At 41.3% G+C, this 25,917-nt stretch overlaps 1 protein-coding gene and 1 pseudogene across 1 annotated transcript in view; one reads left to right on the top strand and one right to left on the bottom strand.

Moving 5' to 3' along the window:
* Window positions 1–164: 164 nt before the first annotated feature.
* LOC121548346 lies at window positions 165–7,687 on the bottom strand (annotated as a pseudogene).
* A 13,561-nt stretch (window positions 7,688–21,248) lies between these two features.
* Window positions 21,249–25,917, top strand: part of LOC121552124 (sodium channel protein type 2 subunit alpha) — a 39,454-nt gene continuing 34,785 nt past the window's right edge. Inside the window, exon 1 of the mRNA XM_045210354.1 lies at window positions 21,249–21,492. The gene's annotated coding sequence lies outside the window, so the exon portion shown is untranslated. The remainder of the gene's footprint in view (window positions 21,493–25,917) is intronic.

Below are 25,917 nucleotides of genomic sequence, written 5' to 3'. Positions count from 1 at the left end.
TGCATATTGGCACTTTATTATACATACATCAAAGTCAAATAGTACATTATGACACACACGTTCATTGCAGAGGTAATAAATACATTGAGCTTACAAAGTCATATCACAAAACACCAATGTGTAAATGTTTTATCTAGAACTGAGTTGCATTCTGAAGGAGCAGCTCAGTGGGCGACGTGGAGGTTGGAGAGGAGAGTTGAGGCTGAGCAGTAGAACATCTCTGCACCATGGGAGCAGTCTTGTGGGAACATGACTGCCATGATCAAACCGGTTGTCCTGACAAAGACACCAGCTATGAGGAAGAGACAGGGGAGGCAGTGTTCACCTTGGAACCAGCGCTCTGTGAAAAGGTTGAGTTCACGAGCTGATGGAATGATGAAAACCAAAAGGTGTGGCACTTATAACACCCTGGAAGAAAAGTATTTGTTTTTTTGCAATTTGTTGCTGCAGTCTTACATGTGGCACCACAGTAGATAAATAAGTTACAACAATTCAAAGGACATCTTACTTACATTTAACAACAGAACAATACCCAGACAGTCGTAGGCCAAGGATAGCACTGTGCACGCTGCAACTATGAGCAAGGAGACAGGCACATGGGCATGGTTGTTGAGAGACCCATAAATAAAAATGTGCATACTACCTACAAACATAAAAGAGAGAATACAGAACTGTTGTTCATAAGTGATTTGCATTCAAAATGAATGAACACTGACCCTCAATTTATGTAGTACCATATTATGTGCACAAGTAAAATCATACAGTGCATTTGGAAAGTATTCAGACCTGTTGACTTTTTCCACATTTTGTTACGTTACAGCTTTATTCTAAAATGTATTACATTGTCCCCCCCTAATCAATCTACACACAATACCCCATAATGACAAAGCAAAAACTGGTTTATACATTTTTGCCAATGTATAAAAAAAAAAGAATACAGAAATATCACATTTACATAAGTATTCAGACCCTTTACTCAGTACTTGAAGCACCTTTGGCAGCGACTACAGCCTCGAGTCTTCTTGGGTATGACGCTACAAGCTTGGCACACCTGTATTTGGAGAGTTTCTCCCATTCTTCTCTGCAGATCCTCTCAAGCTCTGTCAGGTTGGATGGGGAGCGTCGCTGCACAGCTATTTTCAGGTCTCTTCAGAGATGTTCGATCGGGTTCAAGTACGGGGCTCTGGCTGGGCCACTCAAGGACATTCAGAGACTTGTCCCGAAGCCATTCCTGCATTAGGTTGGCTGTATGCTTAGGGTCGTTGTCCTGATGGCAGGTGAACCTTTGCCCCCAGTCTGTGGTCCTGAGCACTCTGGAGCAGGTTTTCATCAAGGATCTCTGTACCTTGCTCTGTTAATCTTTCCCTTGATCCTGACTAGTCTCCCAGTCCCTGCAAAACATCCCCACAGCATGATGCTGCCACGACCATGCTTCACCGTAGGGATGGTGCCAGGTTTCCTCCAGACGTGACACTTGGTATTCAGGCCAAAGAGTTCAATCTTGGTTTCATCAGACCAGATAATGTTGTTTCTCATGGTCTGAGAGTCCTTTAGATACCTTTTGGCAAACTCCAAGCGGGCTGTCATGTGCTTTTTACTGAGGAGTGGCTTCCGTCTGGCCACTCTACCATAAAGGTCTGATTGGTGGAATGCTGCAGAGATGGTTGTCCTTCTGGAAGGTTCTCCCATCTCCACAAAGGAACTCTGGAGCTCTGTCAGAGTGACCATTGGGTTCTTGATCACCTCCCTGACCAAGGCCCTTTTCCCCCGATTGCTCAGTTTGGCCGAGCAGCCAGCTATTGGAAGAGTCTTGGTGGTTCCAAACTTCTTCCATTTAAGAATGATGGAGGCCACTGTGTTCCTGGGGACCTTCAATGCTGCAGACATTTTTTGGGTACCTTTCCAAGTCATGTCCAATCAATTTAATTTACCACAGGTGGAATCCAATCAAGTTGTAGAAACAGCTCAAGGACGATCAATGGAAACAGGATACACCTGAGCTCAATTTCAAGTCTCAAAGCAAAGGGTCTAAATACTTATGTAAATAAGGTACGTTTTAATATTTTTAATACATTTGCAAAAAAATCTAAAAACATGTTTTCGCTTTGTCATTATGGGGTATTGTGTGTAGATTGATGAGGGAAAAAAACTATTTAATCAATTTTAGAATAAGGCTGTAACGTAACAAAATGTGGAAAAAAATCAAGGGGTCTGAATACTTTCCGAATGCACTGTACCTCTCAAGTCACAAAACACTCCAGAGGACAAGTTGTTATCATACTGATGCCAAAACAGAAGTAAAACAAACGTAGCCAGGTCATCGTTCCTTCAGTAGTTTTCAAAGATGTCACCTGAAAATAGATAAGAGGTGGTCAGAAAAAGAACACCTGGTGCAGAGTGAATAGAGATACACCATGAGCGTATTCTATGATTCTATGTGTTGTGTTTTACCTTGTGTGTACCCAGTGAAGGTAGCATACATAGCCAGTCACAGCAAACAGAGCACTGACAATCAGAGACGAACCAACAGACGTGAGTGACACGAGACCAGTTACTAAGGCTCAGTTCCTCCAGAGAGCCATAGATCATAAAGCTGTTGTGATGGCAGATATAGGCTGCAAGACAAAAGGATATAGCAAAGTATTACAATCAATAGTCCAAGTTACATTTTTGTGTTGTTTTGTGGATTTCTGCTATTATGAAACTTGATTGGCATTATCATACAATATGAAGCTGTACACACGTAGGCTGCAGTAGAAGAGAACTCAACAAAAGACATAACTACAATAGCAGAAATTGCATTCCATCTTGCAAACACCGATGCGTTCAGTGTAGGGGGACTATGGACAAAGTAATTGGATTAACATTTTGTTAGCCATTAAAAAAATTCTAGAGCAAGTGGTTTCAATAGTTGTTTAGTTGACTGAAATATAAAATTAAAATAGAATGCATTTCAGATTGATTAGTAGAATGTGATATAGCATGTGGCGGTCGGTGCCGTTTAAGATAAGGGATTATTTATTTTTTTGGAGCATGGCCTTATTTCTATTAAAGCGTATTGTGACTGTAATTCGTATTCCATTCACCCAGCTCAATGTAATATCGATAGGTTTAGGCTACTACATGATACTCAAATTTTCCCTGTACCCCATCATGAGGTTGCTACAACCTAGCCTATTAATGAAAGTTTACAACGTAGGTGCACAGGATGAGATAATTGAGCAATCAAGGTGACAGACAGTGACACATTCAATACCGCCTTGCACACTCTTTCCTGCATCTAGCTGATCTAGGGTGTAATCATTAGTCTAACAGCTGCAAATTAGAGTTTGTATTGGACAAATTCAGGTATGTTCATCCCCGTTTCGTTCCGTTTACTTCCGTTGAAGAAACATTTCACAGAATCGGCGGAATGAATACACCCCTGATCACACGCAAACACAGTTTGATTTCATAGCAACCACATAAAACAGCATGCTCACTTTGCTCGTTGTATACAGTATATAATTCCTTTTCGCAACTATTCTCGCCTCCTCTCCCCTTCGCTTGTGGACTTCAGTGCACAACACATCAGCTGTCTGTGACAAGGCGAAAAAACCTTTCTAAGCCAAACCTTCATATCATGACCGCTAAACACAGCCTACATCATTGCCAACGTAGCTACTAGAACTAACGCATTAGTAAATCCGCTACAATCATGCAGTACAGTGTACAGTCAGAAAGCAGTTTAGCAGTTACACCTGTGGGCCCCGGTAGCAGTACATTTATAAAACCAAAAGCTTACCTTGACATGGAGGAGTTCCAGTGTTGGATAGCCATAGCCAGCTAGCTAACATGGCATCCCTCATTGTTTGAGCCAGGTGTTTGAGTAGGCTAAACTAGCTAGCTAAGTGAACGTGAAATAAATAAAAAAATACAACTAAATATAGCTCTCTCGCTTCTCCTTAATTTTTGAATAAATGAATTTGTTAAATTGTCTCTCCCTCTCTTTGAGTCAACTACTCGCCACATTTTATGAAATTCACTGAGGAGGATGGTCCTCCCCTTCCTCCTTTGAGGAGCCTCCACTGGTGTGAGTGAATAGATTTTGACAGCGTTATTATGTACATATGTGGTCCTAGGGTAGCTTTTCTGATGATAACAGTGATCAGGATCAAAACGATCAACACCATGGACAGTAAGGACACCTGGAATCACATAGACAGATGCTTTAGCTCAGAAAGGTCAGTGACTCCTTAAATCAATGTAACAATATGTGATTACGTCTTACCTTTCCCAGCTTTGATATATTCCGGAAGAGAGACAGAGGTAGCGTGAACAGAATGGTGGATAATGCGATGACAAAATATATTTCTGCAAGTACGTGACCCAACTGCAAATAGCATGTATGAAAAATATGAATGAGCAACATCCAATAAGAAATGTGGCCTTGGTGTTTGTGCTTAATTTAGCAAAACTGTGACCTCTTTTTTGACTGTCACTGCATTAGCATATCAATGCACATAGCTAAGTTGTGGCTTGATATTGTTCAGATATATTACAATGAAGTAAAATGTGCCATATTGCACCTCCAGGTAGTCCGTGAAATATTTTGGTCAATGTGTCACGACTTCCGCCGAGGCTGCCTCCCCTCCTTGTTCGGGCAGGTTTCGGCGTTCGTCATCACCGGCTTACTAGCTGCTGCCGATCCATTTATCATCACTCCACTTGTCTAATTAATCACACACACCTGGTCCTTATCCCCAATTAGTCATTGTATAAGTGTTCCCTCTGCTTCCTTGTCTGTGTGGGTGATTGTTTGTTGTGAGCCGTGTGTAGCTCGGTTGAGCTACCCTTACCTTGTTGTTGCCAGGGTAGATATTTCCCCTATGCCTGAGTTTTGTTGTCGCATGCTTGCGCAACTGTTTATCGACGGAATGAACTCTTTGGATGCATATTACTCTCCTGCGCCTGACTCCTTCTATCACACGCATCACACACCAGCTATGATGTTGTAGCTGATCATAGCTGGGGAAGAAACATACAGTGCCTTGAAAAAGTATTCATCCCCCTTTGCGTTTTTCAAATTTTGTTGCATTACAATCTGTAATTTAAATGGATTTTTATTTGGATTTCATGTAATGGACATACACAAAATAGTCCACATTGGTGAAGTGAAAAAAATCTTGTTTCAAAACATTGAATAACAGAAAAGTGGTGCATGCATATGTATTCACCCCCTTTGCTATGAAGCCCCTAAATAAGATCTGGTGCAACCAATTACCTTCAGAAGTCACATAATTAGTTAAATAAAGTCCACCTGTGTGAATCTAAGTGTCACATGATCTCAGTGAGATATATACACACATATATACATGTTCTGAAAGGCCCCAGAGTCTGCAACACCACTAAGCAAGGGGCACCACCATGCAAGCGGCACCATAAAGACCAAGGAGCTCTCCAAACAGGTCAGGGACAAAGTTGTGGAGAAGTACAGATCAGGGTTGGGTTATAAAAAAAATATCAGAAGCTTTGAACATCCCACGGAGCACCATTAAATCTGTTATTCAAAAAATTGAAAGAATATGGCACCACAACAAACCTGCCAAGAGAGGGCCGCCCACCTAAACTCACAGAAGAGGCAACAGAGAGACCAAAGATAACCCTGAAGGAGCTGCAAAGCTCCACAGCGGAGATTGGAGTATCTGTCCATAGGACCACTTTAAGCCGTACACTACACAGAGCTGGGTTTTACCGAAGAGTGGCCAGAAAAAGCCATTGCTTAAAGAAAAAAAAGAAGCAAACACGTTTGGTGTTCGCCAAAAGGCATGTGGGAGACTCCCCAAATATATGGAAGGTGGTACTCTAGTCAGATGAGACAAAAATTGAGCTTTTGGGCATCAAGGAAAACACTACGTCTGGCGCAAACCCAACACCTCTCATCACCCCGAGAACACCATCCCCACAGTGAAGCATGGTGGTGGCAGCATCATGCTGTGGGGATGTTTTTCCCACCGGCAGGGACTGGGAAACTGGTCAGAATTGACGGAATGATGGATGGCACTAAATACAGGGAAATTCTTGAGGGAAACCTGTTTCAGTCTTCCAGAGATTAGAGACTGGGACGGAGGTTCACCTTCCAGCAGGACAATGACCCTAAGCATACTGCTAAAGCAACACTCAAGTGGTTTAAGGGGAAACATTTAAATGTCTTGGAATGGCCTAGTCAAAGCCCAGACCTCAATCCAATTGAGAATCTGTACACCAGCGGAACCCATCCAACTTGAAGGAGCTGGAGCAGTTTTTCCTTGAAGAATGGGCAAAAATCCCAGTGGCTAGATGTACCAAGCTTATAGAGACATACCCCAAGAGACATGCAGCTGTTATTGCTGCAAAAGGTGGCTCTACAAAGTATTGACTTTGGGGGGGATGAAAAGTTCTGCACGCTCAAGTTGTTTTTTCAAATGTATTGTTTGTTTCACAAGAAAAAATATGTTGCATCTTCAAAGTGTTAGGCATGTTGTGTAAATCAAATGGATACAATGCCAAGGGGGGTGAATACTTTTGCAAGCCACTGTAGTTGTGTTACAATTCAAGTCCTCCCATATTGTACCTGTATATCAGTTTGTATGAGACTGCTCAATCTCTTAAAACCTTGAGTATACAGTACCAGTCAAAAGTTTGGACACACCTACTCACTCAAAGGTTTCTTTAATTTTTATATTTTCTACATTGTAGAATAATAGTGAAGACATCCAAACTATGAAATAACACATATGGAATCATGTAGTAACCAAAAAGGGTTAAACAAATCAAATTATATTTGAGATTATTCAAATAGCCACCTTTTGCCTTGATGACAGCTTTGCACACTCTTGGCATTCTCTCAACCAGCTTCACCTGGAATGCTTTTCCAACAGTCTTGAAGGAGTTCCCACATATGCTAAGCACTTGATGGCTGCTTTTCCTTCACTCTGCCGTCCGACTCATCCCAAACCATCTCAATTGGGTTGAGTTTGGGTGATTGTGGAGGCCAGGTCATCTGATGTAACACTCCATCACTCTCCTTCTTGGTCAAATAGCCTTTACACAGCCTGGAGGTGTGTTGGGTCATTGTCCTATTGAAAAACAGATGATAGTCCCACTAAGCCCAAACCAGATGGGATGGCGTATTGCTGCAGAATGCGGTGGTAACCATGTTGTTTAAGTGTGCCTTGAATTCTAAATAAATCACAGACAGTGTCACCAGCAAAGCACCCCCACACCATAACACCGCCACCTTGCTTTACACATGCGGAGATCTTCCGTTCACCCACACCGCGTCTCACAAAGACACGGCGGTTGGAACCAAAAATCTAAAATTTGGACATTTGGCCTTTCCAAATGTCCATTGCTCGTGTTTCTTGGCCCAATCAGGTCTCTTCTTCTTATTGGTGTCCTTTAGTAGTGGTTTCTTTGCAGCAATTCGACCATGAAGGCCTGATTCACACAGTCCCCTCTGAACAGTTGATGTTCAGACTGTGTCTGTGAAGCATTTATTTGGGCTGCAATAATGAAGCTATCCTCTGCAGCAGAGGTAACTCTGGGTCTTCCATTCCTGTGGCGGTCCTCGTGAGAGCCAGTTTCATCATAGCGCTTGATGTTTTTTGCGACTGCACTTGAAGAAACTGTCAAAGTTCCTGAATTTTCCGTATTGACTGACCTTCATGTCTTAAAATAATTATGGATTGTCATTTCTTTTTGCTTATTTGAGCGGTTCTTGACATAATATGGACTTTGTCTTTTACCAAATAGGGCTATCTTCTGTATACACCCCCACCCCCACCTTGTCACTACACAACTGATTGGCTCAAACGCATTAAGAAGGAAAGAAATTCCACAAATTAACTTTTAAGGCACACCTGTTAATTGAAATGCATTCCAGGTGACTACCTCATGAAGCTGGTTGAGAGAATGCCAAGAGTGTGCAAAGCTATCATCAAGGCAAAGGGTGGCTATTTGAAGAATCTCAAATATATATTTTGATTTGTTGAACACTTTTTTGGTTACTACATGATTCCATATGTGTTATTTCATAGTTTTGATGTCGTCACTATTATTCTACAATGTAAAAAATAGTAAAAATAAAGAAAAACCCTTGAATGAGTAGGTGTGTCCAAACTTTTGACTGGTACTGTGCGTATTTCAGATTTCCTTTAAAATGAAATCTCCATTCAAGACTTACCAATGAAAGACTATAGAAACTATAGGAACTGCAAAGACAGATCCCAAAATCTGCTGAAACCAAAAGCGCTACGTACAAGTGACTGGTAGCTTTTTGTCTCTGAAAGATTCCCTCCTTTTATCAACAAGATGATAGAGTAGTCTGCAGGGAATAAACAGAACAGCACAATGTTAGCTGTTGAGTTAAATTCATTGTACCATCAAAGCAGTTAATCACAATCGTCACCATACAGAACCTACCTGTAATAGATGTTATCAAAACCAGTAGCAAAATGTCAAGGGGAAGGCCTGCCTGGTTCAAGGAGCAAGGCAAACCTGAAAAATGTATGAAATGACAAATCATGCAATTTTGATATTTACACATCCAACATACAGTGGGGAAAAAAAGTATTTAGTCAGCCACCAATTGTGCAAGTTCTCCCACTTAAAAAGATGAGAGAGGCCTGTAATTTTCATCATAGGTACACGTCAACTATGACCGACAAAATGAGAAAAAAAATCCAGAAAATCACATTGTAGGATTTTTTATGAATTTATTTGCAAATTATGGTGGAAAATAAGTATTTGGTCAATAACAAAAGTTTCTCAATACTTTGTTATATACCCTTTGTTGGTAATGACACAGGTCAAACGTTTTCTGTAAGTCTTCACAAGGTTTTCACACACTGTTGCTGGTATTTTGGCCCATTCCTCCATGCAAATCTCCTCTAGAGCAGTGATGTTTTGGGGCTGTCGCTGGGCAACACAGACTTTCAACTCCCTCCAAAGATTTTCTATGGGGTTGAGATCTGGAGACTGGCTAGGCCACTCCAGGACCTTGAAATGTTTCTTACGAAGCCACTCCTTCGTTGCCCGGGCGGTGTGTATGGGATCATTGTCATGCTGAAAGACCCAGCCACGTTTCATCTTCAATGCCCTTGCTGATGGAAGGAGGTTTTCACTCAAAATCTCACGATACATGGCCCCATTCATTCTTTCCTTTACACGGATCAGTCGTCCTGGTCCCTTTGCAGAAAAACAGCCCCAAAGCATGATGTTTCCACCCCCATGCTTCACAGTAGGTATGGTGTTCTTTGGATGCAACTCAGCATTCTTTGTCCTCCAAACACGATGAGTTGAGTTTTTACCAAAAAGTTATATTTTGGTTTCATATGACATTCTCCCAATCCTCTTCTGGATCATCCAAATGCACTCTAGCAAACTTCAGACGGGCCTGGACATGTACTGGCTTAAGCAGGGGGACACGTCTGGCACTGCAGGATTTGAGTCCCTGGCGGCGTAGTGTGTTACTGATGGTAGGCTTTGTTACTTTGGTCCCAGCTCTCTGCAGGTCATTCACTAGGTCCCCCCGTGTGGTTCTGGGATATTTGCTCACCGTTCATGTGATCATTTTGACCCCACGGGGTGAGATCTTGCGTGGAGCCCCAGATCGAGGGAGATTATCAGTGGTCTTGTATGTCTTCCATTTCCTAATAATTGCTCCCACAGTTGATTTCTTCGAACCAAGCTGCTTACCTATTGCATATTCAGTCTTCCCAGCCTGGTGCAGGTCTACAATTTTGTTTCTGGTGTCCTTTGACAGCTCTTTGGTCTTGGCCATAGTGGAGTTTGGAGTGTGACTGTTTGAGGTTGTGGACAGGTGTCTTTTATACTGATAACAAGTTCAAACAAGTGCCATTCATACAGGTAACGAGTGGAGGACAGAGGAGCCTCTTAAAGAAGAAGTTACAGGTCTGTGAGAGCCAGAAATCTTGCTTGTTTGTAGGTTACCAAATACTTATTTTCCACCATAATTTGCAAATAAATTCATTAAAAATCCTACAATGTGATTTTCTGGATTTCTCAATTTGTCTGTCATAGTTGACGTGTCCCTATGATGAAAATTACAGGCCTCTCTCATCTTTTTAAGTGGGAGAACTTGCACAATTGGTGGCTGACTAAATCCTTTTTTCCCCACTGTACATGTACATATAGTTCAAATACATATATATTTGTAATATTTTGTTTAATTTAATTGACTGAAATGTTTGAGTCCTGCAACTTTGAGAGAACGTTGGAAGGGCAAAAGAAGGGTAAAGTAAAAAAATAAAGGTATCATCAGTAGTCATATGATCATGCAGAGAACAACCACCCAGGGGCTGTTCACTATGGCTGAGGTATGAGGTTTTCTATTCCCAGAAAATTCTGGGATCCTGCATATTCTGAACGATATGGAAATGGCTTATCTTATTGGGTGACATGATCGATCATCGTATAGGCAGGCCCACTTTAACATGCAACAGGTGCTCCCCTCTTAAGGGTGTCATTGCATCTATCCCCCTCCTATTCTGTTGTGCCATTGAAACACATGATGCTCAAGCAATTTAATGTGTAAACACCAATTTACCTATTATTCCATACCTATTATCGAATTGATGAAATTAAAAGAGGCTGATGTTATCGAACTTTTGACTTCTCCAACCACCTTTTGTGAAGCAAGCAACGGTTTCCCATCACCATTCTCAATCTAGAGTAGTAAAAGAACAAATTGTTAAAGTGTTTTGGTAGAATGGTGGTAATCATGAGTATCAAAAAAGGTTAGGCTATTGTTATCATAGCAAGTCATTTGGGCAAGAAGATCAGAGAAATGCACAGCTTTAGCTGACTGTTCATAGAGTTTTGGTCATGTGTTGGTATCAATTATTCCATTATGAAAGAAATCTATACAATCCCCACTGTGTGATCAAGTCAGCTGAGGAAATTTAGGTCAGAAAAAAATTATCAGAAAAAAAAATCAAATGCGGTAGAGAAACAAAGCAGAAACACTGGATCAATCTGAAACTTTGCACACACTGCCTCCATCTAGTGGCCAAAATCTAAATTGCGCCTAAACTGCAATATTATATTGTGGTCTTTCTCTTGCATTTCAAAGATGATGGAACAATTTTTGTTATATTTATTTTTTATTATCTGTTACCAGATCTGGGTTATATTCTCCTACATTAATTTCACATTTCCACAAACTTCAAAGTGTTTCCTTTCAAATTGTATCAATAATTTGCAGATCCTTGTTTCAGGTCTATTTTAGGCGGAAATTGAAAAAAAAAAGGGTCCGATCCTTAAGAGGTTAAACTCTAACGGTTTTAAAATCCCCATTGGCCTGATGGTGAAACCCCTGAGCAGTTTCCTTCCTCTCCGGCAACTGATTTAGGAAGGGCGCCTGTATCTTTGTAGTGTCTGGGTGTATTGATACACCATCCAAAGTGAAAATTAATAACTGCACCATGCTCAAAGGGATATTCAATGTCTGTTTTTTTTACCCATCAACCAGTATGTTCCCTTCTTTGTGAGGCATTGGGAAAACCTCCCTGGTCTTTGAGGTTGAATCTGTTTGAAATTCACTGCTCAACTGAGGGACCTTACAGATAATTGTACATGTGGGGTACAGAGATGAGGTAGTTAAACTCTATTACTACACACAGAGTGAGTCCATGCAACTTACTGTATGTGTAACACGACTCAGGATATGACCCAGATGCAGACAGGTCAGAGTCAGATATGTACAGGACAGCAGGCAGGCAGGCTCGGGGTCAGGGCAGGCAGAATAGGTCGGAACCAGGAGAACTAAAAAACAAGGACTTGAGCGAGTACAGGGGGAAAAACCACGCTGGTAGGCTTGACGAGACAAGACAAACTGGCAACAGACAAACAGAAAACACAGGTATAAATGCACTGGGGATAATGGGGAAAATAGGCGACACCTGGAGGGGGTTGGAGACAAGCACAAGACAGGTGAAACAGATCAGGGTGTGACAATGTGACATGTTAAGCAAATCTTTACTCCTGAACTTATATAGGCTTGCCATAACAAAGGGGTTGAATACTTACTGAAAATGTCTGAAAAACATGATTCCACTTTGACATTATGGGGTATTGTGTGTAGGCCAGTGACAAAACAATCTACATTTAATTCATTTTAAATTCAGGCTGTAACACAACAAAATGTGAAAAAAAAGTCAAGGGGTGTGAATACTTTCTGAAGGCACTGTAGATGCATGGAAAGTTATGATTTCTCCTTGAGACATCATATTGATGTTCAATGCCCAGCAACATGTTCTAACTAACTTATTTCATCTGCCTATAAACTCATAATGCTTTTCTAAGTCTTGGTGGTAGGTCAACATAGCATGTCATCACTTGACTCCAAAACAACTGTTGTGCTTTTTTTTACGGCATGACTAAAAACTGTGGATACGTGATTTATGTCCCGCTCTCATCTGATCCTCTAAGGTAAATTGCAGCATAGCTATATCATAATCTGATAGACATTCTTGTCGAGTATCAAAGTTAGCTAGATTCATCTAGCGTAATTTATCCTCATTTATTTAAAACGATATTCCTGAATGTCAGTAATTTGTCAGTAAACAGTATATCTAGCTAACTCATCTGACTTGGTGGAGCACAGTAACGTAGATCATGTTATATCACAGACAAAAGAGGAAACCAGTCAGGGCTTGAAATGATCCCTTTCAGCCACTTGTCCTTTGGAAAAGTCAAGTCACTTGTCAAAAAATAAAAAATAAAGGGTCTGTAACACAATGTTTACATCATTGTATGATGCAAGGAACCACATTACAAAATAAAATGCATTACCATCTTTTTTACCATAGAGAATCAGACAAAAATGTAGGCTACACTGCCTATTGGCATCTATGCATATTCAAGCCTGTCTCAAAATACAACACTGCCCGTTTACAGCTTTCCTGGAGGATGGTTGGCTACCCTTGGTAGCCTATAAAATATTGCAACATTACAATTGCAACCAAATATGTCTTTATAAAATAATTCCCTCCAGGGCTCAGAATTAAGGGCATCCCGTCATCCCTGGGACAAAAAGGTAGGGGCATGGATCAGAAAATCAGTCAGTATCTGGTGTGACCACCATTTGCCTCATGCAGCGTGACACATCTCCTTCGCATAGAGTTGATCAGGCTGTTGATTGTGCAAACCCACAGTTTCATCAGCTGTCTGGGTGTGGCTGGTCTCAGACGATCCCAAAGGAGAAGAAGCTGGATGTGGAGGTCCAGGGCTGGCAACAGCTCTGGTGGACATTCCTGCAGTCACCATGCCAATTGCACGCTCCCTCAAAACTTGAGACATCTGTGGCATTGTGTTGTGTGACAAAACTGCACATTTTAGAGTGGCCTTTTATTGTCCCCAGCACAAGGTGCACCTGTGTAATGATCATGCTGTTTAATCAGCTTCTTGATATGCCACACCTGTAAGGATTATGGATTATCTTGGCAAAGGAGAAATGCTCACTAACAGGAATGTAAACAAATTTGTGCACAAAATTTGATAGAAATAAGGTTTTTGTGTGCATGGTCTTTTATTTCAGCTCATGGAACATGGGAACAATACTCTACATGTTGCGTTTATATTTTTGTTCCGTATAGTTTCAAAATGCTGACCCCCTCCACTCAGATTCAAGGTAGGTGATGTGCGGTGCGCAACAGGCACGGTCCTTCACTCTCTGGTCTTGTGACCATTTGATCTGAACAAACTGTGCCTCGAGTAGCCTATGTCGACAGAATCAAGCCTATATTTGTCAGAAATGACTGGCATTTAGTGTATATTGATTTAATTAAAAGTCTCATTAAAGTTCTGGCGCCTCCCTCATGTCAGCATCGGTTTGGACATGAGGCTGTAACCAATATGCATATCACTTACACTTTGACATGTAGGCTTTTTTATTTATTTATATGAAAAAGAGATTTGAAAATTATTCCAATGTTGGCCTTTCTGATCTAATTCTGATCAGAAGAATTGTTTGATATTGTGTTTGTTGTGTGTTTTTTTTTTTTTACTTGTCCATTCGGACAACTTAAATCTATATTCTTCTTGTCCCCAAAAAATGTTTTACCTGTCCCGGCCAAGAGGACAAGTGTTCATGTCGAGTCCTGCCAGTAGTTATTAGTTAACGTTAGTTAGCTAGCTAGTTACAAGTATCTTTGGTTATATCAACATACTAACGTTAGCTGTCTACTAGCTAGCCAATATTGTTACTGCGGTGTACAGCAAACTGTCACACCTGGTGTAACTAGCAGACTAGCTTGGTAGATAGCGAACTTAGATACAGTGCCTTCGGAAAGTATTCAGACCCCTTGACTTTTTCCACATTTTGTTACATTAGAGTCTTCTTCTAAAATGGGTTAAATTATTAAAAACAGAAATACCTTATTTATGTAAGTATTCAGACCCTTTGCAATGAGATTCGAAATTAAGCTCAGGTGCGTCCTGTTTCCATTGATCATCCTTGAGATGTTTCTACAACTTGATTGGAGTCCACCTGTGGTAAATGCAATTGATTGGACATGATTTGGAAAGGCATACACCCACAGTTGACAGTGCATGTCAGAGCAAAAACCAAGCCATGAGGTCGAAGGAATTGTCCGTAGAGCTCTGAGACAGGATTGTGTCAAGGCACAGATCTGGGGAAGGGTACCCAAAACATTTCTGCAGCATTGAAGGTCACCAACAACACAGTGGACTCCATCATTCTTAAATGGAAGAAGTTTGGAACCACCAGGACTCTTCCTAGAGCTGGCCACCCGCCCAAACTGAGCAATCGGGGGAGAAGAGCCTTGGTCAGGGAGGTGACCAAGAACCCAATGGTCACTCTGACAGAGCTCTAGAGTTCCTCTGTGGAGATGGGAGAACTCTTTGGCATGAATGCCAAGCGTCACCTCTGGAGGAAACCTGGCACCATCCCTACGGTGAAGCATGGTGGTGGCAGCATCATGCTGTGGGGATGTTTTTCAGCGGCAGGGACTGGGAGACTAGTCAGAATTGAAGGAAAGATGAACAGAGCAAAGTACAGAGAGATCATTGATAAAACCTGCTCCAGAGCACTCAGGACCTCAGACTGGGGCGAACGTACACCTTCCAACAGGAGGACGACCCTAAGCACACAGCCAAGACAATGCAGGAGTCGCTTTGGGACAAGTCTCTGAATGTCCTTGAGTGGCCCAGCCAGAGCCCGGACTTGAACCCGATCTAACATCTCTGGAGAGACCGGAAAAAAGCTGTGCAGCGACGCTCCCCATCCAACCTGATAGAGCTTGAGAGGATCTGCAGAGAAGAACGGGAGAAACTCCACAAATACAGGTGTGCCAAGCTTGTAGTGTCATACCCAAGAAGACTTGAGGCTGTAATCGCTGCCAAACGTGCTTCAACAAAGTACTGAGTAAAGGGTCTGAATACTTATGAATATGTCAGATTTGTATTTTTTATAAATTAGCAAAAATGTGCAGTGAGGGAAAAAAGTTTTTGATCCCCTGCTGATTTTGTACGTTTGCCCACTGACAAAGAAATGATCAGTCTCTAATTTTAATGGTAGGTTTATTTGAACAGTGAGAGACAGAATAACAAAACAAAAATCCAGAAAAACGCATGTCAAAAATGTTATAAATTGATTTGCATTTTAATGAGGGAAATAAGTATTTGACCCCCTCTCAATCAGAAAGATTTCTGGCTCCCAGGTGTCTTTTATACAGGTAACGAGCTGAGATTAGGAGCACACTCTTAAAGGGAGTGCTCCTAATCTCAGATTGTTACCTGTATAAAAAACACCTGTCCACAGAAGCAATCAATCAATCAGATTCCAAACTCTCCACCATGGCCAAGACCAAAGAGCTCTCCAAGGATGTCAGGGACAAGATTGTAGGCCTACATAAGGCTGGAATGGGCTACAAGACCATCGCGAAGCAGCTTGGTGAAAAGGTGACAACAGCTGATTATTCGCAAATGGAAGAAACACAAAATAACTGTCAATCTCCCTCGGCCTGGGGCTCCATGCAAGATCTCACCTCGTGGAGTTGCAATGATCATGAGAACGGTGAGGAATCAGCCCAGAACTACACGGGATGATCTTGTCAATGATCAAGGCAGCTGGGACCATAGTCACCAAGAAAACAATTGGTAACACACTATGCCGTGAAGGACTGAAATCCTGCAGCGCCCGCAAAGTCCCCCTGCTCAGGAAAGCACATATACAGGGCCGTCTGAAGTTTGCCAATGAACATCTGAATGATTCAGAGGAGAATTGGGTGAAAGTGTTGTGGTCAGATGAGACCAAAATAGAGCTCTTTGGCATCAACTCAACTCGCCGTGTTTGGAGGAGGAGGAATGGTGCCTATGACCCCAAGAACACCATCCCCACTGTCAAACATGGAGGTGGAAACATTATGCTTTGGGGGTGTTTTTCTGCTAAGGGGACAGGACAACTTCACTGCATCAAAGGGACGATGGACGGGGCCATGTACCGTCAAATCTTGGGTGAGAACCTCCTTCCCTCAGCCAGGGCATTGAAAATGGGTAATGGATGGGTATTCCAGCATGACAATGACCCAAAACACACGGCCAAGGCAACAAAGGAGTGGCTCAAGAAGAAGCACATTAAAGTCATGGAGTGGCCTAGCCAGTCTCCAGACCTTAATCCCATAGAAAATCTGTGGAGGGAGCTGAAGGTTCGAGTTGCCAAACGTCAGCCTCGAAACCTTAATGACTTGGAGAAGATCTGCAAAGAGGAGTGGAACAAAATCCCTCCTGAGATGTGTGCAAACCTGGTGGCCAACTACAAGAAACGTCTGACCTCTGTGATTGCCAACAAGGGTTTTGCCACCAAGTACGAAGTCATGTTTTGCAGAGGGGTCAAATACTTATTTCCCTCATTAAAATGCAAATCAATTTATAACATTTTTGACATGCGTTTTTCTGGATTTTTTTGTTGTTATTCTGTCTCTCACTGTTCAAATAAACCTACCATTAAAATTCTAGACTGATCATGTCTTTGTCAGTGGGCAAACATACAAAATCAGCAGGGGATCAAATACTTTTTTCCCTGACTGTATAAAAACCTGGTTTTGCTTCGTCATTATGGGGTATTGTGTGTAGATTGATGAGGGGGGAAAAACAATTTAATCCATTTTAGAATAAGGCTGTAACATAACAAAATGTGGAAAAAATCAAGGGGTCTGAATACTTTCCGAATGCACTGTACCTCTCGAGTCACAAAACACTCCAGAGGACAAGTTGTTATTATACTGATGCCAAAACAGAAGTAAAACAAATGTAGCCAGGTCATCGTTCTTTCAGTAGTTTTCAAAGATGTCACCTGAAAATAGAGAAGAGGTGGTCAGAAAATGAACACCTGGTGCAGAGTGAATAGAGATACACCATGAGCGTATTCTATGATTCTATGTGTTGTGTTTTACCTTGTGTGTACCCAGTGAAGGTAGCATACATAGCCAGTCACAGCAAACAGAGCACTGACAATCAGAGAATGCACTGTAACATAGCTAGCTAGCTAACATCACATCGTGCATGGTGCTAAATAGCTAGCTTGCTACGTTATCTAAGTTAGCTATCTACCAAGCTTGGTATCCTCGTGCCAAGTCAGAGAACTAACTATCTATTAACTAACTATTTACATTAGCTAGCATCAAAGCTTTGTATAACTAACCCTCATTGTTCTTTCTGTACTAGCATCATGCATGATGGTAGCTATAACATATCAACGTGAAAATATTGGGGAAGGGACACAATTTATTGACCTATTAGATAGATAGTCATCTTGGTAATTCTTGTTTCATATGTGAATCAGTGATTCATAAGTAGGTTGTCCGGTTATTTATCTTTTCACTTTTTAGTCAGCAATGCCACGCCTATATTATGGGCCAACGAGCGCCTCTTGCTACCATTGAGAAATGTAGCTAGTAGTGTTGACAAACAGCGGCCATTACTGCGAGTAAAATATAATAGCATATTTGACGGGTATTTTGTTTAAGTACCTATTTATTCATTTATCTCATTTAGTTAATGAATTCATTTACAGAATGTATTTACAGAATATATAATGGAATTCATTATTAGAAAGTCTCAACTGTTACTATATGTCTTTGTGGTGGATTTGACATATTTGTCTGGTATTTTGAGGGCCTATTTCATTAATCTAATTTAGTTCCTGAATAAAATACAGTAGATGAATAATTTTACAGAATGTATGAACAGCATGGATTTACATAATTTATGGTTTATTCTCTCTCCTCTCTCACTCTCTAGCTTTTGGAGGAGATGACAGCACTCATGCACAAGGACGTGGACAAGCTATTGATAACCAATCTGCGTAAAATGGCAGTCAACCTAGTTGAGAAGACCCCAAAGAGTCCACTGAAGACATCATGTGCCCAGTTGCTAGGTGGCTGCCCGAACAGAGGTGGAGAAAGCAGGTAAGTGGTTTTATATTATTACTCTTAAAGTTCAGTCTGAAGTGGGCAGCTGCTTGGGTTCCACTGATTTGTCTATGATAGTTGGGTGGTGGGCGAGCTATGTTGCGCAACTGGGGATGCTTATTCACTCTTGAGCAGGGAAAGTTAAAACAATGTTCAATAACAATATAGGAGATGCGATGAATTAAGATGTTTCATTCTGTTTTTCAGGCCAGATGGTCTTCGGAACCATTCTCCTGCTTTAATTTCTCTTCAAAGAGGTTCCAGCACAGTTGTTTGTGGTTGATGAGGTAAATGAAATAAGAATTGTTGTTATGACATTTTGGAACACTCATTACTTTTTTTGTGAGCCATTAGTGCAGGGCTCTACAATTAGATTCTTGTTCACTTTGAATTCTTAGAATTTGAAAAACGTTTAATTCACTTTGCATTCTGTCCACCCAGCAAAGGCACCTCGATAAGCTTATATGGATGTTCAAAAGGTTAAATGTCTGTACACTCACTTGGGACATTTATTCTCATGGTTCACTCACTCTTTACTCATTCACTTTTTCTCTGTATTGTATGTGTGTTTTGTTTACCAGGACCCTGTGTTTCCAACGCCAACCATTGTGCTCAGGGGTTATGTGGATGGAAAGCCTCTGGAGAGTGGAAGTCTTACATAATCTAAGAACATGAACTTTCTATCCATTATTGTTCCATATCTCTTGTCAGACATTCTGTTGACTTCATGTTCCTGACAGACTAGGATCAGTCATTGTCTTGGTCTACAATCCTTTTACAGCAGACCACATGCAAATCTTCAGTAAGTTGTTGACATATCGCTTGTCCAATTCATTATAGATATGCATGTGTGTGTGGTCTGCTGTCAAATGATTGTGGACTTTGTAGACAAAGAACCATTTGATTTAGGTTATATACAGAAACTTTTAGAGATCTACAAAGAACCATCAATGCCATGCTACAAAGGGTTGGGTTAGGGTTAGGGCTCTTTGTAGAACCTTTTATGCTGGTTCTTTGTGTAACCAATAATGGATCTTTGTAGAACCTTTAATGCTGGTTCCTTGTGAAACCAATAATAGATCTTTGTAGAACTTTTTATGCTGGATCCTTGTATAACCAATAATGGTTCTTTGGAGCTCTTGATATTTATATTGTGTCTTTAAAGGAACATCCCATTGATGGTTCTTCGGAACCCAAAAAATGGTTCCCTATGGCATCGCTCTCAAGAACCCTATTTGGTTCCAAATTGCACCTTTATTTTTAAGAGCGTGAATCAGTTAAATGATTTGGAACATTTAAAGCAGTTGAGATCACACTCATCACAACATGTTTCAAAGTGTCCCTTCAAACACTTGCTTTCCCATGATGCATGCTGTGCTGCCCAGGGATGTATTAGCTCAGTCCGGGACACGTTTGTCACGTCCCCCTGCTCAGACGTTGCATGCATCAACGAATGGTTGCATGCCACATCACCGACTGTGTCGTCAACTGACAGATTGCTATAACATATGATGCGGTTAGCTGATAAGTAAAATAGCTATCCAGGTATTGTAAGATCTGGCATGCGTCAGCAATGCCTGGGCAGGGGAACGCGCCCATTGTCTGGCTAGCTGGCACTCCATCAGGATCCCTATCTTTGAGCACTGATGTTCTAGAAATTACTGAACGAGTCAGTGCAGTTAATGATGATTCAGAGAAGTGGGTTAGGGTGGAAACTCACACACTGGCCAACTGTGCTATAGCAACTTGAACCCAGCAATGTGCCCTGAATGAAAAAAGGCTCCTGGGAAAAACATTTAACAGGGAAGTCTGTAAATGTCACACAGCGGTTTGTTAGTCATACATCAGCGTGGGCCCATTTGGCAACAAAATGAATTTACCCAGAAAATAAAACCTGTAGAGATTCATCTAAATGAAGTTAATGAAAAAGTAGCATCATTGTAATTTACCCAAATTTATCCCAATTCTAACACCAATCTATATGTGCTCCCTTCACTCACAAACCTCCAGTCAGGATCAGACTAAACAGATCCTCTCATGTTGAATGGAAAACTACCAAGACATTCAATAAAATAAAACGTTTTTCTCTGGAAACACAGAATTGATGGTTGCTGTATTTCAGCACATAGATGAATGATATGTACAAAGTGCAGTGCATTGGATTTCAAAGTGCATTTGATCCCTGAACAATGCTGCCTGCAGCCACCAGGTGCCATCAGAACACTTGGAAGCATATAGTCTGGGGGTATTTTGGGGGTAGAACGACAGAGGGCAATATCCACACTTCTTGATAAGTGCATTTCTCTGCTTTCTTATTTGTCACAGATTTATCCTAATAAACATGTAATAAAATACTAATAAATCACACAGAAAGCTGGTATTTTATACTAATATGATATGAAACTGTCTCTAGTACTACAAGGTATCTTTTTTAAATTGATGCACACTTTGTAGTGACAATGCACACATTATAGTGACAATGTGTAGTGAAGCCTTAAACTTTATCATAATGAGAAAAACACACTCTGACAACGTACTACCAAAGTCACCCATTGTGTGTATCCGAAACTACCTCCATACTTCACTAACCTCCTGAGATGACTGACACTTTTTGAATGTTCTTCAATGTGTTACAGCAGGTAGGCCAACATGTCATCTCCATTTCAGTGATGCTAAACTGTAGGCTGTCATTATCTCTTCCCGACATCCACGACCACAGACATACATTATTTCTGATCACGCACACAACCCTGACTCTCTGCCGTCATTGGTACCCGGTAACAACCGGAAGCGCAACAGAATGCTCTGAACAAGACGACTGTGGCAACAAGTTAATCACGCTCTCCTGTGATTTTTTTGTCCATCTCTGGGAAATACTAAATCAAAAGAAGAAAACCCTTTTGACTTAGTCAAGTATACACGTGTGTCCTTCAATCACCTTGCTCGGGTGAAAGCAACATCAAGGCGCGCCTAGCGATTATTGTCGGATGCTTTACCTGCCTTGGATGAAAAACGAATGGTAAGTGAAGGGGATGGGAATTTGTGCCATAGGGCTGCCCAAAGCTGGGAAATGATAGCTGCGTAATTTAAATACATCTCTCAAAAACATGTATTTCTACCATCTTTAATTTCTCAGGTGAAAACAGAGTGGGAGCTGTCCCTGTTTTCCAAAAGTGATGCATCACAAGGCTGATGGAAAAATAAGGGGAAAGAAGATGCCTGGAGGGCCCTGAAACAATAATGATCAGTTATTGGTAACATAAAATCCCATGATGTGTAAACTATAGCTGTCCTATTTAAATAATTATGATTGGCCTTCTTATATACTCAAATAATGGAGTTTAGACTAATCCGTACTATGTGCATCTTGTCATTTTGACAGGGGATTACCAGATTTTACAGATCTGTATTTTATTCATTTAAAAAAACAACTGTGGCTTAGGTTTTAAAGGGAATTATTCTTGTTGTGTGAAATAAGCTCTTTAGCAGATAATACTATGATCCTGCTAGTTAAGATATTTGTGTGATCAAACCTTATTCTTATAATGTCAATGGATCAAACCCTGGATCAGGCGTGACATATAACCTCTGACAACATTGTTCTTTCGGCATGTCTGATCTCCCATAGAAAATATAGTTCAACACAAATTGTACTGTGCCCTACTGTAGCCTTGTTTAACCTTGTCAGAGCGGATATATGAATCGAATGTTATTGATCACTGTGATCATAATAGTGTCCCCTCTGCTGCTACAGTATTGTTTCAGCTGAAAAACCAATAGTGTATTCCAACCTGTTAGATTCATGTCAACAGAGTGGCAATAAAGATACCGACGTTGGAACAGCCAGACAAATAGCCTACTGTAGCCAACACTTCATCACCTGGGACTAGATAGGCTGTAATATGATTATTGCCAAATAAAGACTATGAGAATTGAATATATATCAGTCAAGAAATGATTTGACTTTATCCCACTAGCAAAACATGTTTTTATGTATTTATCTGCGACACAGGCCTGTCAAAACTCATCAATATACATATATTTATAGGCTATAAATCATGTTCGAGCTCATCATAATGTATAGGTCTACATTATTTATAGTGTCGCCGACGCGCTAAATGTGTCACACTTCTCCAATCATTCGACAACTTAGCCCATCTTTTTCAGAAAAATCGAGGCGTGAGGCGTGATGCAAGCAGTGGTTGTGGGAGCTTGGCTATAGCATACTTTCGTGTATGTGAATGGGAAGGGCGGCTTGAGGATGTTGGTTCTACCAGACTCGCTGGGTATGGCAGATATTTTGTTATGAGAGAGCCTTCTCCATGGAAATAATTGAAGCCTCCAATATGGCGACAGCAGCTGAACCCACTTCGTACTGAATATCTATCATTGATAAGGTAACCTGTTTGATTCCCTCCTGTATCATCGCATGCGGTCATATTCATATTCATATTCAAAATATTAGCCTAATCAAGTCATTCATTTTTTTATGTGTGCACGCACCTTTCTCCTTTTCTGTTGTGTCGACATATTTATATTTATTTACCTCCCCTCAGCACGCCTATCAGGGTGGACCTTCTTATGGACGAGACGCAGAAATGTATAACATACAGAAGTAGTCAGTCAGCTAGCTGCATGCCAAGATTATGGTAATAGTCAAACAAATGTCATAAATGTGTTATTCATTGGCTGCTGGTTTAAATACGATTTTGGTCATAAATTCTCAATACTAATTTGTTTGATTGGTTAAGATAACATATATGTAAGCTAGTTTACCTCAATAACTTAGTGTTGCTTGCTGTTGAGAGCTGATATATAACGTTGCTTGTGTACCATTTCGTTGTAGTAGTAGGCAAAACCTAGTGCGTTTATTAATTTAAACTCTTATCTCAACTTTCCATAATCATATCATATATTTGCCTGCATGAGTAACCCAGATCAACATGCATATTTTGTCATGAAATTGAACATAATTTACAGTAGGATAAGTGATATACGCCCTAAGGCGAGTATGATTTGAATAGTTAGTTAGCGTACATAATTTTGTAGACTCTTATGTGGGTAATGCCATGACCTTTAGATCTCTCCCTCTTGGCGATATCTATTGTGAAGTACTGGAGGATAAATCATTGCTATTCACACAACGAGCAGCCACTCTGGAGGGAGTATGTCAGCCATTTCTGATAGACCCACTGGCATTTCTGCGCTTAGCCCAGTACGGTTAACCTTTCAGCACCATGGACAGCAGCACATTCGCAAAAAGTAGGCCTACCCGGTCGAATCCTCAATCAACAGTAACCGTCCAAATCAAATCAAATCAAATTTTATTGGTCACATGCGCCGAATACAACAGGTGCAGACATTACAGTGAAATGCTTACTTACAGCCCTTAACCAACAGTGCATTTATTTTAAACAAAAAAAGTAAGAATAAAACAACAACAAAAAAAGTGTTGAGAAAAAAAGAGCAGAAGTAAAATAAAGTGACAGTAGGGAGGCTATATATACAGTAAAATAAAGTGACAGTAGGGAGGCTATATATACAGGGGGGTACCGTTGCAGAGTCAGTGTGCGGGGGCACCGGCTAGTTGAGGTAGTTGAGGTAATATGTACATGTGGGTAGAGTTAAAGTGACTATGCATAAATACTTAACAGAGTAGCAGCAGCATAAAAAGGATGGGGTGGGGGGGCAGTGCAAATAGTCCGGGTAGCCATGATTAGCTGTTCAGGAGTCTTATGGCTTGGGGGTAGAAGCTGTTGAGAAGTCTTTTGGACCTAGACTTGGCACTCCGGTACCGCTTGCCGTGCGGTAGCAGAGAGAACAGTCTATGACTAGGGTGGCTGGAGTCTTTGACAATTTTGAGGGCCTTCCTCTGACACCGCCTGGTATAGAGGTCCTGGATGGCAGGGAGCTTTGCCCCAGTGATGTACTGGGCCGTACGCACTACCCTCTGTAGTGCCTTGCGGTCAGAGGCCAAGCAGTTGCCATACCAGGCGGTGATGCAACCAGTCAGGATGGTTGTCCACGAAAGAGAGGGAGAGCAAGTAGCCTTAGTTGCTCTGTTAGACTGATTTGTGATTATTTATTTTGATAACAGACTAAGCAACTCAAATTGGACTTTCAATGTGATTTATGGTCGGCTACAGTAGGCAATATGCAGAGGCGCTGAAATGCCTAAATGATTTTGCCTAAATAACAAGCTACTAAAACGTCTGCTGATGCATGGCAATTATGTTTTAAATAACCTATGCTGTATCGTGTCTACTTTCCTCCCTGGAGTCTTTTCATTGTGCCTGAGTTCATAGTTAATTTTTCAGGTAACAAGACTAAAACGCTTTAGCCTGAGTGCCAGTCTATTAATGCTCTCTTTCTAACTCCTTGTCAACATGTTTGCCATGACAATTCCATAATGAGTTGGCAAGAGAGCAGAAACATACCAGCATTTAGGCTAAAAAAGCTATCTATGCTGCAATAGTCTATGTGCCGGGGGGCTAGGGTCAGTCTGTTATATCTGGTGTTACTCTCCTGTCTTATCCGGTGCCTGTGTGAATTTAAGTATGTTCTCTCTAATTCTCTCTCTCCCTCTCTCCCTCCCATCCCGGAGGACCTGAGCCCTAGGACCATGCCTCAGGACTACCTGGCCTGATGACTCCTCGCTGTTCCCAGTCCACCTGGTCGTGCTGCTGCTCCAGTTTCCACTCTTCTGCATGCGGCTATGGAACTCTGACCTGTTCACCGGACGTGCTACCTTGTCCCAGACCTGCTCTTTTCAACTCTCTCTCTACCGCACCTGCTATTTCAACCTCTAAATGCCTGGCTATGAAAAGCCAAGTGACATTTACTCCTGATGTACTGACCTGTTGCAACCTCTACAACCACTGTGATTATTATTTGACCCTGCTGGTCATCTATGAACATTTGAACTTCTTGGAGAAAAATCTGGCCTTAATGGCCATGTGCTGTTATAATCTCCACTCGGCACAGCCAGAAGGGGACTGGCCACCCCCCAGAGCCTGGTTCCTCTCTAGGTTTTTTCCTAGGTTTCAGCCTTTCTAGGAAGTTTTTCCTAGCCACCGTGCTTCTACATATGCATTGCTTGCTGTTTGGGGTTTTAGGCTGGGTTTCTGTATAGCACTTTGTGACATCTGCTGATGTAAAAAGGGCTTTATAAATACAATTTGATTGATTGAATTTGATTGATTGATTGAGACCAGTAACTTACCATGGGCTTTCTGTCAACTCCATGTGAAAGTGGAGAACCTGTTTGAATTAGTGAAACATGGAAAGGGAAGGCCACTGAGGTCAAGGCCCCTCCTCACTTTTGTTGATGAACAGGACAGGGCTAATCTGCATGGTGAAAGATAGAGAAAACAAATGTGGTATCATACAAGTTGATCTTTGTCTCATCTGTCCATAGGATGTTGTTCCTGAACTGTACAGGCAT

The sequence above is a fragment of the Coregonus clupeaformis genome, chromosome 4 (assembly GCF_020615455.1).
Source record: "Coregonus clupeaformis isolate EN_2021a chromosome 4, ASM2061545v1, whole genome shotgun sequence".
Lineage (NCBI taxonomy): Eukaryota > Metazoa > Chordata > Actinopteri > Salmoniformes > Salmonidae > Coregonus > Coregonus clupeaformis.
The sequence above is the reverse complement of the archived record's forward strand: the minus strand, read 5'-3'. Positions and strand labels throughout refer to the sequence as shown.